The sequence below is a fragment of the Chiloscyllium plagiosum genome, chromosome 1, assembly GCF_004010195.1.
Source record: "Chiloscyllium plagiosum isolate BGI_BamShark_2017 chromosome 1, ASM401019v2, whole genome shotgun sequence".
NCBI classification, from domain to species: Eukaryota; Metazoa; Chordata; class Chondrichthyes; order Orectolobiformes; family Hemiscylliidae; genus Chiloscyllium; species Chiloscyllium plagiosum.
In genome coordinates, this window is record NC_057710.1 from 84,501,132 (window position 1) to 84,516,157 (window position 15,026).

The 15,026-nt window shown below is 39.8% G+C and overlaps 1 protein-coding gene across 1 annotated transcript in view; it reads left to right on the forward strand.

Annotated features, from left to right (window-relative positions):
* The first annotated feature begins 1,259 nt into the window (after window positions 1-1,259).
* The window catches only part of LOC122554972 (rho GTPase-activating protein 7-like), a 260,499-nt gene continuing 246,732 nt past the window's right edge, over window positions 1,260-15,026 (forward strand). The window contains exon 1 of the mRNA XM_043700450.1: window positions 1,260-1,378. The gene's annotated coding sequence lies outside the window, so the exon portion shown is untranslated. The remainder of the gene's footprint in view (window positions 1,379-15,026) is intronic.

A 15,026-nucleotide genomic window follows, 5' to 3' on the forward strand; every position in this document is an offset into this window, starting at 1 on the left:
ACCTTTAAGGCATTGTCTGAGCTGAGATGTCACCTTTTGTCATAAGGCCTTAAATTATCTGGATAAGGTGACTTAAAATAAGATCTGGGATTTACATATTAAAGAACCGAAACCTGCAACCATTCTAAAGGATGAAAGACTTAACAATCTAGGTTTGTTCAACATATCATTTTAGTTGCATGCCCCTATAATCTTTTGCCATAAATTCTGTGTCTTATAATGCTGCTTCATAACCACCTGATGAAGATGTAGCACTTCCAAAGCTAGTGGTTCCAAATAAACCAGTTGGACTATAACCTGGTTTGTGTGAATTTTAACCATGCATACCTTGCAAAACTAATTAAGAGCTGGGCATTTTTCTGTCACTTGTCGAGTTTTGCAGATCTGTGAGTTGATCTGCAAGAATCATATTCTACTTATGTCCATCTTTTAGTAGTTCTTCAACAATATAAGTCTTCAGGTTGTCTGCAAAAATTCTCCAAAAAGATTCCGTGAGGATGGAGTCAATGATCAGCACAACAATTCTGTTTTCTAGATGTCAATCTGAGAAATCATGCAAAACCTTTTCTCTGTAACTGCTCAGTAGATTTTATGCAAGTTCTGTCAGCCTCTGTATAATTGACACAGAAGATTGTTGATGCATATGGATGTTCAATCTGACACTAAAATGGCATTCTAATGTCTATACTTTTTGGGGATTATTCAGTTCTTCAGCTGTTAATCCTGACGTGTTTGTTCTATGTGGAACTTTGTCCCTAATTGCTAAACAAATCCTAACTTTCTTTCTCTGCATTGGACACACCCAAATCTAGAAACCAGAGCTTTGACTGCTGTTTGAATATGCTAAATTATGTTACGAGGTCTACTGCATCCCATTTAAACCAGGGATTTTAGTGGAGTTTGTGACAATATGCCTCTGACTTTCTTTTCCTTGCTATCAATTCAGCAATTGATCGCACTCTGATCATTCGCCTTTCTCAAGTGAGTTAAATTGGCCTCTTGTTAGGGATCAATGTGCCTGCAGTAAACTGTGCTTTCAACAATCTTCATGACTGAAATGAACAAAAATATTGAGGATTGTTTTATTATGAACTTTAACACAATTTAATACTATCAACCATGAGTTTCACCTGTGAATTAGCTCGTTTGCTGACTTTTCAAGCAGGATAGCCATCATCAGCCATTGGTTTCCACCTCTGTTCATCCTGTGATACCAATTAAAATAATTAATCACATATTAGGGCATTGTAAAACATATTGTAAGTTGTGAAACTGACATTGCAGTTGATATGTCTTGTGCAACATGCAAACCCGTAACAGACAAAATGCTCAACAGAGTTGCTACATGTTATACACGCAGCAGATGGACTCCTTAAAGGTAAGATACACATACAACAGTTATCTCTGCCTCTTATATGTCTATTAATGTCATAAATTTTAAAGAAGACCCATTCAGATGTGCTGGCTCTGAGAAAATAATCCATTTTGTCTCATTGCTTCCCTTTTTTGGTTTTATTTTCCTTTTTAAATCTCTATCCACTTCCTTTCTGGACACTGGTATGCATACAAGTCTTTATTACTTCATCTATCAAGCCTCTGCAAAGAGATGAATGTTTCCAATGTGAATCAAGCACTGAGGATGACAATCTCTTATTTTGGAGCCATTCCTAAATGAGAATGTGATAATAAAAAGATTGCAATCTTTCCAAAGTAAGAAGGCACGGATCAGCTTTGTAGGACCCTAGGTCATGACTCCATCTGTAGCTGGCTAGCTGTGTGTGCAAGATTGCTTTTAAATGTGTTACATTTTATCCTTCAATTGCATTGGAGCTTAATTTCCTCTCTCAGCTACACCAGTCCAGAAGCTACAGAATAGCAAACTCAGGATGTTATTGGAATGCTGTCCCAAATATCCAACTTTTGTTGAGCTTGAGGTGTAAGAGTAATAGAGGTCCACAGCATAGAATTCAGCCAACCAACCCTGTGCTTGTCAAAACAACCACCTAATCATTTTCATTCCATTTTCCAGCACTTGACCCTAGTCTTCTATGTTGTGTTTGACATGGTGATAACTGAACCTCCACAAACCGATGTTGCTTACCGTGGGAGATAATGTGGCTCGTGGGCATGAATTTGATCATGCAGATCCCTGCCTGAAAGTGCCTTGAAGAGGACACCAGCAAATGGTTTTAGGAACCTGCTGCACAATTGTTTAGATACCTTTCTCCTCATCAGCAATAGAGCATAGTAGGTTCTTTTAAGCCTGGTTATATTCATTGAAATTTTTTCTTTATCTTGTTCTCCTGCCAAGAACGAGGCTCCACTATCCCTCAGTCACGGTTACCAAATCAGAATTCCCTTGTATGCATTTTTAAATGTGGGATTAATTGAATCAAAACGCCTACTGGAATGCTGGCCTTTATTTCAAAGGAGCTGAAATATACATAGGAGGAAGTAATGTTTCAGTTGTACAGCATGTTGGTCAGACCCCATCGAATTCAGCCTCGGGGGCTGAACCTCAGCTTCTGAGGGAATAGAGTGAAGATATAACTGAATATTTGTAAACAGAATCAAGTCCCCTGCTTGTTCAAACAAGTTGAAGAGTTTACCTGAGGTTCGCGGACTGTTCTAGATTGGAGATATAAGAAATATGTCCTGATTAACAAAATTACTGCAGGACGTAGAAATATTTGCTTCTCTAGGAGTTCGAGCACAAAAGAAATGAAAACTCAAGTTTTTCTTTGCAATAGGATGGCTCTGGGATGGATGCAGTGAGACTAGTTTCAACCAGAGATTCCTTTTAAAGATCTTTTCAGCAAGTTGAAGTTTTTGCTCTCGATGACTATTGAGTTTTTGAGGCTAATTTTGTGAACCTGATGCCCTTTTTGATTTCTAAGTTGCTTAGTAAAAATGTCTGTATGGTTGGCTCTTGATAGAGTCATATAGCACTGAAACAAACCTTTTGGTCCATGTTGACCATAACCCCAAACTAAAGTAGTCCCACCTGATTTTACTTGGCCCATATCTCTCCAAACATTTCTTATTCATGTACTTATCCAAATGTCTTTTAAACATTGTAACTGTATCTGCATCTACCACTTCCTCTGGAAGTTCAATTCACACACGAATCACTCTCTGTGTAAAAAAAAATTCCCATCTTGTCTTTTTTAAATCTTTCTCCTCTCACCTTAAAAATCTGCCTCTAGTCTTGAAATCTGCAATCTGAAACCTGCTATTAACCTTGTCTAAGCCCCTCATGATTTTATAAACTTCAATAAAGTCATCCCTCATCCTCGTGTGCTACAGTGAGAAAAGTCCAAGCCTATGTAGCGTCTCCTTATAACTCAAACCCTCCAGTCCTAATACCATCCTGGTAAATATTTTCTGAACCTGTGTATCAAAAAGCTTTTCAAGGAGCTTAATGAGCCTATAATTGGAGATAGGTATTTTCCAGCAATCCCTGCAGCCTCACATTGAAAATCTTCGCAGATTCCAGAGGCTACTCGCATGCCATCCAGTAACATTATTTTGAAAAATCTGGTTGCAGGCCCTACAAGCAATTGAAAAGCCTACCAGTTAATACACACTGGCTTCTTTATCTTTTTCAGTTCGTTGTGTGCAGGCAGATCTTTGAGAATTATTTAATGAAATATGGCAAACCACTGTGGTTTACTCCTATAGGTTGGGTGAACAGATATCCTGAGGACCAATCTCAGCCAAAACAGGTATCAAACCGATGCTGTTGGTATTACCTTGGACCACTGATTAACTATCCATTCCAATGAGTTAATAAGCCTGTTATACATACAAATATAGATTCATACATATATATGAATATTTACATTTTGAAACAAAAGAAGATTTACATTTTTATATGTATTTATGAAGCTTATTTGTACATCATTTTTCAAATGTTTGCTTTTCCTTTTTGCAATTGATCTGGCTTTAGCTGAGAGATAATTTTGTTTTGTCTTAAAAGTCCAGAAGTCACTTGCATCTTCTGTAAACACTAAGCCATCTGTGCAGTGTCATGTCAAGCCTTTCTCCCACCCATTATGAGAAGCTCTGCAGTTGATAAGTTTGATTGATCTTTTGGGGGAGAATAATCAAGAATTTCATCTGATGGTAAAATGACCAAGTAGAATGTTCACATTAAAAAAAATGTTTAAACAGACCAATATTTTAAAATGCACCTTGTCATCATCATCATCAACAGTGAAATTTATTTTAATGTTGCATTTTATGTAACGCCTGCCTATTGACTAAAATATATTATGACTGATATCACTGACTCGAGTTGAGAATTTCACAAATTATTAAGGGAAATAAAAAAGAATAATTTGAATCCAAACTTAACTAGAATCTTAATATGCTGTTAAATAATCTTTCTTTGCATATTTGCGCTTTCTACTTATACATTTCTCTACTCTTATAACTGATAACACTTTAGTCAGAACAAGATACTATTCATAGTTTCCTGTAGCTTTACAACAACTTTGACAATCCTGTTGAATTCAGAGCCACACAGTTTCTTGTAATAGTAACATTTCTGAATTTAAAACAGCACTATTTATTATATTATATTGCTCTAATTCCAAGACATCATTACATGGTATGTAATAGAAATCAAAGCCATGATCACAGTAACAAAACTATGAATAGTATGCATGTAAAACTAATAGTTTATGTTAGGAAGTGCATGTTGTGTCCTTTTATATGATATGTAATGGTAGTGTGCTTATTTAGTTACACACAGCTACTGAACCACATGCTAATTAGAGTAAAAAAAAAACCTGTGATCCGCAATCGCTCAGTTCTGGCTTTTACAAAGGTACTTGTCTGTTTTTAATCAATACCAAATGGTGCACTAAGTTCCCAGCCTGCAAGTCGCTTGGAGAAACAGAGAGGAAGTTGTTCAAGGGAGTCAAAAATGGGGAAAAAAGATAAACAGATGATGGTTTGAGAAAGTCTTTTCATAAATCTGGATACATAAGCTGTGGGCAGTCATAGTGATCCAATTCAGGCACTCTGTCAAACTGGAAAGCTCTGTTGCTGCGTGTTTTATGTCAGCACAATTCTAATATCCTCAAGATGGAGTTTGCCCTTGCGAATTTACATTGTTGGTGGTTATCTATTGCTCTGGAGGATTCTCGGGAAAGGTAATAAGGCATGTTATCCTCTGTTGTACTCAAAATTAAACAAATATGTTAATTAAATAAATAAATGTCACAACTATCATGATAAGATAAAGTCAGTTTTTATTTTTAATCAAATGTTTGAATCTGAGGTGAATTTTACACATTATTCACTCCTTTATAACTGCTTAGAATAAAAACAAATCTTAATCAAATAGCTGTGCACAATAAGTTTAATCATTATGGATTTTGCCATTACGTTATCTTCCCCTTTTGTATTCTTTTACTGGCTTACGTCTTTTTTCTCATGCATTCACTCACTTGCACATGTATATACTTCTTCGAGGCAGGAAATAGTTTCCAGCCAGTCTGGGCCTGGTCATTGGGCCCCTTCACAAAACATTAGTTTCGTCTGAATTTTGGAGACAGGAGACGCTGGGAATAACGACAGGATTCGGTTCAGTTTAGTCTCATTCCTGCTACAGTATGTGTGCTTTCAGTGTCATACACTGACAAAACTGCTTGGAATAGGTCATTGATCTCAGAAAGTCAAACAAGAGAAAACTTTAAAACTTCTGCACCAGGATTACGATCAGTTTGTGGAATATAATGCTGTCAGTTACTTATTTGGATGTGTGTAATGTGGGTAAGCTCTTACTATAATTTCTGCTATGCAGTAACTCTTGAAGTAGAAATCTGTTACAGCCCTAGACGTTAAAGAGGTTGACAGTGAAATGTATTTTATTGAATGGACTGGAACTATACAATACTGTACAGTGAAGAGATTCACCGGGGGGGAAAAGATCACTTACTAAAATCAATCGGACAGAAGTTAGCAAGCACAGCTTGAGATGTTCAGATTGCACCCGTAACCCGTTCAAAAGCTATAAGGAACTTCTGTTTACAATTCTAAATGCCATCATTCTACCACATAAATAAAAGCAGCCTCGTGGCATGTTTCTCTACAAAACTAGACATATTTTCTAGTTATAGAAGTTTTTTAAAAAGTGGCATTGTCTGTTACAATAAAATGTCCACATCTCAATAGATATTGATACCTGCCTGCAATGTCACATTTACTCTGCTCTGTACTTCTCAATGAAACTACAGTTTTTTTTCTCGAATTGTCGGTTTTGCGAGCTGCTGACATTTGCTAAAGTATATGATTTCACAAGGGGTGCTTTCAGCAATTCTTACTGCAGTTCAACTGTAGCAAATCAGTTTTGTATCTGTGTCTATGTATCCCAGTGAATCTAATGGATTATCTAAGAACGAAAGCTTCATCTCTCTGCCACATCAATCAGCTCAATCATAAAGTTAAAAGACAATTCAGCCTGTATGAGATAGTTTGCCGATATCTGCAATTAGCTTTTCTGAAATATTTAGTTAAAGGACCGCGACCTTTAGGAGGTGAAGCATTTTGTTTATTATTTATTGTTCTTTTCTTTGGAGTGTGTTCATGTGTTTGTATGCCGAACCAAATGCTCTGGGGACAATTCAACATTGTCAGTTATGATTAAAACATAGCATTGGCTCACTACAATCTGGTAGATTTTCTGCCCGAAGTGGAATGAAATCCATGTCCCCGGTCCTTACTATTTACAATGTCAGCTGGGGTAATGTTGGAGGCTAGTACTTACCTTGGGTCTGAAGGTGGAAAATTGACCTGGGATTCTTGTTCCAGAATGTTATTCATCAATCCCTGTTGGAATGCGCACATGAATAGATATTACGTGAAGGGTCAATAAGTTTTAGATCTGAGACTGAATTTAATGCCTAAGTTCAGAGACAGGGGTCAGGGCAGGCACTGTTTCACTGGGATCCCACCATCTAATCAACTCCTTCCCAGCATTGATCAAGCACTGGGCAGGGGAGATGGATCTCATATATATCCCCCCACAAGTTCATTCAGGCAATTAAGTACATGCTAAGGACCTCAGCTATCAACCAGCTTGGGACAGGGACCGGCATACGGTGTGAGCAGCCGCTCAGCAAACCCAATCAGGTTTTCCAGCAACTTATCACAGCAGAGATTCGGGGTCCCTCCCTTGTTCAAATGCTCAAGTTAGGAATCTAGAAGTGGGGAGAATGACCCTGTGAGATGCCAGAATCTGTCCTTGCCAGCCCCTGTATTAACCTTGCTGGCTGGACACTCCCATGTCTACATTCACCCTCCGGATATCTGTAGGCAATCCTTCCTACAGGTCTGTAAGATGCACTGGCAGAGGCCACTGTGCCTCAGGGTAATGTCAGTACTGGTGATCCGCCAGTATCTGACTTGTTGGCAGCTCCTGATAGTGGAATTCCTGTCCCATTTGTGTCTTAATTAAGTGGTAAGCCCATCACTGTCAAGGTAAGTGCTTGGTAATTGCATCAAGTTCCCAGAGAAGAGCACTAAGAGTTACTTACTGCTTCTCTAACCAATAGGTGAGACCCCTGTGGTGCTTACTAAATTCCACTTGTGGTCACGTAATTATCAGGAAGTGGTTATTGTCTCATGTTGTGTTTCCATTTGACTAAACAATAGTCTCGAGGGACCTCAGTTGTTAAATAATGTGCAATACTTATTGAGTGGCTAGAAGTTTCTGAAAGTTAATGAGCAGCATCATATAATGGGAGGATTCTAGGCTTTGAGAGAAAATGTGAAACTGCAAAGAAGAAATGACTAATCAATGAATATTAAAGGAAAAACAAATGGTTATCAGTTATTGGAAAGTGAAATTAAAATAAAAGAAATTGAGTCAATTCAATTCTTTTGACTTTGTAATTAAATCAGATCTTGGAGAACCTACTACTGGTTTTAAAAAAAAAAGGCATGTCAATGTACAAAAGAGAGATGTGAATAAATGTGAGGTTTTCATTTCGGAAACAAAAAACAGGTTGGTAGATTACCATCTGGATGGTGATAGATGGGAAATGGGGAGGGACAATGAAACCTGAGTGCTGTTATATACTAGTTGCTAAAAGAATGCAGATGTAGCAGGTGATGAAGACAGAAAATATTATGTTGGCCTTCACAGCAAAAGGATTTGAGTACAGAACCTACAAAATGTACATGGACATGATTAGAGCACGTCTGGGGTATTGTGCACAGTTTTGCTCTCTTGATTTGGCTCTGAAGGGAATGCAGTAAATGTTTACCAGACTAATTCTTGGGGTGGAAGCATTGATGTATGAGGAGTACTTCAATCAATTTGGACTATATTCGCTGGAGTTTAGAAGAATTAGAACAAATGTGAGCATAAGTGGTATAGTTAATAAGTTTGCAGATGACACCTAAATTGGAGGTGTAGTGGTCAGCAAAGAAGATTACCTCAGATTACAACAGGATCTTGATCAAAAGAACCAATGGGCTGAGGAGTGGCAGATGGAGTTTAGTTTGATAAATGCGAGGTGCTGCATTTTGGGAAAGCAAATCTTAGCAGGACTTATACACATAATGGTATGGTCCTAGGGAGTGTTGCCGAACAAAGAGACCTTGGAGTGCAGGTTCATAGTTCCTTGAAAGTGGAGTCACAGATAGATAGGATAGTGAAGAAGACATTTGGTATGCTTTCCTTTATTGGTCAGGCTATTGAGTACAGAGCTGGGAGTCATGTTGCAGCTATCCAGGACTTTGGTTAGGCCACTTTTGGAATATTGTGTGCAATTCTGGTCTCCTTTCTATTGGAAAGATGTTGTGAAACTTGAAAGGCTTCAGACAAGATTTACGAGGATGTTGCCAGGGTTGGAGGATTTGAGGTATAGGAAGAGGCTGGATAGGCTGGGACTGTTTTCCCTGGAGTGTTGGAGGCTAAGGAGGTGACCTTATAGAGGTTTATAAAATCATGAGGAGCATAGATAGGATAAATAGACAAAGTCTCTTCCCTGGGGTGGGGGAATCCAGACCGAGAGGGCATAGGGTTAGGGTGAGAGGGGAAAGATATAAAAGAGACCTAAGAGACAACTTTTTCACGCAGAGGGTGGTACGCCAATGGAATAAGCTGCCAGAGGAAGTGGTGGAGGCTAGTACAATTGCAACATTTAAAAGGCATCTGGATGGAGATATGAATAGGAAGGGTTTGGAGGAATATGGGCCAGGTGCTGTCAGGTGGGACTATATTGGTTTGAGATATCTAGTTGGCATGGACAAGTTAGACCAAAGGATCTGTTTCCGTGCTGTATATCTCTATGACTCTGTGACTCTATCTCATAAAAACCTATAAAATGCTACTAAAGACGGGACAGGTTAAATGCAAGATACTCCTGATGAGCCGGGAGTCTAAAACCAGCATTCACAGACCAAGGATAGAGGGTAGGCCATTTAGGAATGAGATGAGGAGAAATTTATTTCAACCCGAGTAATGTGCCTGTGGAATTCTCTGCCAGTGAAAATGATGAAGCCAAAATATTGAATGTTTTCAAGATGGTGTTGGATATAGTTCTTAAGGTTAGTGGGATCAAAGGGTATAAGGAGAAATTGGGGACAGGGTAATGAGTTGGATGATTAACCATGACCACATTGAATGGCAGTTCAGGCTCAATGGGCCAAATGGCCTCTCTCTGCTCCTAGTTTCTATTTCTGTCTTTCTATGTTGGTACAACATGCCAAAACCTCGGCTGAGGGGATTCTATTTGGTTGTTGGAACGTCTGCAAACAAAAAGATCTCTTTCCACAGCTGGTCACTGATAGTGTAAGAGTATTGTAGACCTGGCAGCCATCCATTCCTAACCTCTATGCCTTGTTTAATATTCATCCTGCCATCTGTTTCATTCCCTCCACTGTGCTGAAATTACTCGATTGCTTGCCTGACAATCAAGACCAGATGAACAATAATTTGCTCCAATTCAATTTTGGGAAGACTGAAGCCACTGGGCAGAATTAATATTGTCAAAGGGGTGCCTTGCTTGTAGGCTGGAGAATGGTGGGAGCTCTACATCGCCTTCACTAGGAAGGGCTGCTGAATTAAATGGTCAGTGGAAAACCTTCTCTGAGACTAAGGACTCTCAAGGGTGATATTCCACCCATAGTCCACCTTCCACCCTCTACCTTCAGAGTGCTATTAATCAAAAACCAGCAGCTCTCCACTGCCGTGAACACCTTCAAAGACAGTCACTGGCAATTCACCCACTGGAATCCCGGATCAATGAGGGATGCTGGGCCAATGTTAACAAAGCAAAATGGAGGTTAGAGGATGGGGATGACAACTTAATGGAAGATTGACAGAAGCAAGATGGTAGCTCTCAACAGAAACCTCCCTTCGAATGTTCTGCAGTTTTGAATGACAGACCCCCATGAGGAAGAAAGAAAGCAAACATACAAGTTTGAGTGAGTGAGAATGCTATCCCACTCAAAGTTCGTCAGGTAGAAGCAGGAATCTCATGGGGTTGCCACACCACACAAATGTGCTTTATTACATAAACCCATGCCTCAAAACCCACTTTCAGGCTGGGATTGAATTCTCTTATTGCCTTCTCACTTAGCATAAACTCTGTTCCCCAGCTGCCAAATGTATTTATCTCCCTGACAAGGGCCTGACTCTGAACCAGACTGTTGGCAATGGCAATGTCAATGTCATATTTAATTCTAAAGTGAGTTAATTATCACAGGTCCAAACCATTACTAAAACTGTCTTTGTCCATCTCCATAACATCACCCAAATCTACCATTCCCATAGCTTGAATTATGCTGCTGTCGTCATTCATATATTTGTTCCCTCCAAATATGATTGTATTACATTATCCTGGCCAGCTTCCAACATCACACCCTCCAGAAACTTGAGGTCATTCAATCCTCTGCTGTTCATGTCCTAATTCACATCGATCCAATTCACCTGTCACTGCTCGCTGACCTACGATGGCTCCCAATTAAGCAATGCCTGAGAACATAAGAACACAAGAACTAGGAGCAGGAGTAGGTCATCCGGACCTTCAAGCCTGCTCCACCATTCAATAAGATCATAGCTAATCTTTTCATGGACTCAGCTCCACTCACCTGCATTTTCAGCATATCCCTTAATTCCTTTGTTTTTTTTCAAAAAAGTATCTATCTTAGTTTTAAAACCAATTACTGCAGTAGCATCAACTACTTCCCTGGACAAGGAATTCCATAGGTTAACAACCCTCTGGATGAAGAAGTTCCTTCTCAGTTCAGTTCTAAACCTGCTTCCTCTGATTTTGAGGCCATGCCCTTTGTCCTAGTCTCACCTACTAGTGGAAACATCCTATTTATTTCTATTTTACCAATTCTCTTCATAATTTTATATGTTTCTATATGATCCCTCCTGATTCTTCTGAATTTCAATGAATATAATCCCAATTTACTCAGCCTCTCCTCATAAACCAACACCCTCAAATCAGGAATCGACCTAGTGAACCTCCTCTGCAACCCCTCCAGTGCTAGTATATCCTTTCTTAAGTAAGGAGACCAAAGCTGCATGTAGTACTCCTGGTGTAGCCACACCAGCACCCTGTACAACTGCAACATACCTCTCTGCTTTTAAACTCAATGCCTTCAGCAATGAAGGTCAGAATTCCATTTGCCTTCTTAATTATCTGTTATACCTGCAGACCAACTTCTGTGATTCGTGCACAAGGACATCCAGGTCTCTCTGTATAGCAGCGTGCTGCAACTTTTAACCATTCAAGTAATAATCTATTTTGCTGTTACTCTTACCAAAATGGATGACTACACATTTACTAACATTGTATTCCATCTGCCAGAGCTTTGCCCAAACACTCAGTGTATCTATATTCCTCTGCAAAGTTTCACAGTCCTCTGCACACTTTGCTCTTCAACTCCTCTTAGTGTCATCTGCAAACTTTGACACATGACATATGGTCCCCAAGTCCAAATCATCTATATAAATTGTGAATAATTGCTATCCCAACACCGATCCCTAAGGCACACCACTAGTCACTGATTGCCAGCTAGAATAGCACTCACTTATTCCCACTCTTTGCTTCCTGTCAGTCAACCAATCCTCTATCCATGCTAATACCCTATTCTAACACCATGCAGCCTTATCTTACACAGTAGCCTCCACCACTTCCTCTGGCAGCTCATTCCATACACGCACCATCCTCTGTGTGAAAAGGTTGCCCCTTAGGTTTCTCTTATATTTTTCCCCACTCACCCTAAACCTATGCCCTCTAGTTCTAGACTCCCCCACCCCAGGGAAAAGACTTTGTCTATTCATCCTATCCAGGCCCCTCATGATTTTGTAAACTTCTTTAAGGTTACCCCTCAGCCTCCGCTCCAGGGAAAACAGCCCCAAACTATTCAGCCTCTCCCTATAGCTCAAATCCTCCAGCCCTGGCAACATCCTTAAATCTTTTCTGAACCATTTCAAGTTTCATAACATTATTCCAATAAGAAGGAGACCAGAATTGCATGCGATATTCCAAAAGTGGCCTAACCAATGTCCTGTACAGCCGCAACATGACCTCCCAACTCCTGTACTCAATACTCTGACCAACAAAGGAAAGCATACCAAACACCACCTTCACTATCCTATCTACCTGCGACTCTACTTTCAAAGAGTTATGAACCTGCACTCCAAATCTCTTTGTTCAGCAACACTCCCTAGGACCTTACGATTAAGTATATAAGTCCTGCTCAGATTTACTTTCCAAAAATGCATCACCTCGCATTTATCTAAATTAAACTCCATCTGCCACTCCTCAGCCCATTGGCCCAACTGATCAAGATCCTGTTGTAATCTGAGGTAATCTTCTTCGCTGTCCAGTACACCTCAAATTTTGGTATCACCTGCAAACTTACTAACTATACCTCCTATGTTCATAACCAAATCATTGATATAAATGAGGAAAAGTATTGGACCCAGCACCGATCCTTGTGGCACTCCACTGGTCACAGGCCGCCAGTCTGAAAACAATCCTCCACGTTCTGTCTTCTACTTTTGAGCCAGTTCTGTATCCAAATGGCTAGTTCTCCCTGTATTCCATAAGATCTAACCTTGCTAACCAGTCTCCCCTGGGGAATCTTGTCGAAAGCCTTACTGAAGACCATATAGATCATGTCCACCATTCTGCCCTCATCAGTCCTCTTTGTTATTTTTTCAAAATACTCAATGAAGTTTGTGAGACATGATTTCCCACGCACAAAGCCATGTTGACCATCCCTAATCAGTCCTTGCCTTTCCAAATACATGTAAATCCTGTCGCTCAGGATTCCCTCCAACAACTTGCCCACCACCGATGTCAGGCTCACCGGTCTATAGTTCCCTGGCTGTTAGCTGTCAGAACTTCTATAAAATGCTATTAGTTTAAATTTGATTTATAAATAACTACAGTTCAAATTAGCTTTTGGTGTAATTATGTCTATTCATTCATAGGATACAGATAGTGCTAATAAGGCCAACATTCATTGCACATATTTAAATTCAGAAACATAAAAACAAGCATAGAAAGTAGGCCAGTCAGACTATCAAGTCTGTTGCACCATTCAATAAGATCATAATTGATCATTCAACTCAATACTCTGTTCCAGGTTTCTTCCAATGCTCTTTGATCTGTTTCACCCTAAGAACGATTTCTAAATCCTTCTTGCAAACATTCAAAGTTTTGACTCCTCAGTCATTGGGAACCCTGTCTCATCCTGTTAGAATCTTATCGATTTCTGTGAGATAACCCCTCATTCTTCTAATTTCCAGTAGATATAATCCTAATCAATCCAATATCTCTTCATATGTCTGCCCAGTCATCCCTGGAATCACTCTGATAAATCTTTGCTGCATTTCTTCCATAGCCAGAACATCTTTCCCCAGATAAGGAGATCAAAATGCACATAATACTCCAGGTGCATTCTCACCCAAAGTCCTATATAATTGGAACCAGACATCTCCGCTCCTGTACTTGAATTCACTTGCAATGAAGGCCAACCTAACATTGTCTTTTTCATCACCTGCTGCATCTACATGTTTATGTTCAATGACTGTTGTACAAGGACACCCAGATATCATTGCTTCTCCCCATTTCCCAATCTATCAGCATTCAGGGAATAATCTGCCTTCCCGTTTTTGCTACCACATTTATCCTCATTATACTTCATCTGCCATGTTTTATCTGACTCCTTCAACTTGTCAAAGTATCTCTGCACACCCCTCACAACTCACCCTCCCACCCAGATTTGTGTTGCCTAATTGCCTTTGATAACATGATGATGAGACACCTTGTTGAACCGCGGCATCCATTTGATCTAGGTCCACCTACAATGCTGTTCACAAGGGAAATCCAGGATTTCAATCAACAAACAGTGAAGGAAGAGCATTATAATTCTAAGGCAGAAAACTAGCCACCAGGATACATGAACACCAACTCGCCACAAAAAGACATGACCCTCTCTCACTAATAACCTCATTTACGGATGAGGAAGGACACCACTTCGACTGGGACAATACATCCAAACTAGGACAAGCCAAACAAAGACACGCACAAGAATTCCTAGAGGCATGGCATTCCAACTGGAACTCTATCAACAAACACATCGAGTTAGACCTCATCTACCACCCCCTGAGTAAAGGAACAGGAAGTGACTTCATCACAGGAAATTAAATCACCACAGGAAATTACATCATCAACCCAAAGAAACCCAAACATATAAATAGAAAGCAGGAATTTTCAGCAGTGCTTTGCCTGAGGCTCACTGAAGATGTTACCTAGTAGGATGACAAAACGTCAGGAAAAGAACCTTCCAGCTCAGCGAGGAAGCCTACATCCAAAACCTCAACCTGAGCTACAAATCTTCTCAAAACTTGTTGTGGGAATGTTGCATGTCACTTATCAGCACAAGCCTGTAGGTTCTGAATGTGACTTGCCACTTGAGAGCACTGGTGACAATCCCTTTCAATACTTGGCAGACATTTTGAGAGGGGACTGGTAGCATTGCAG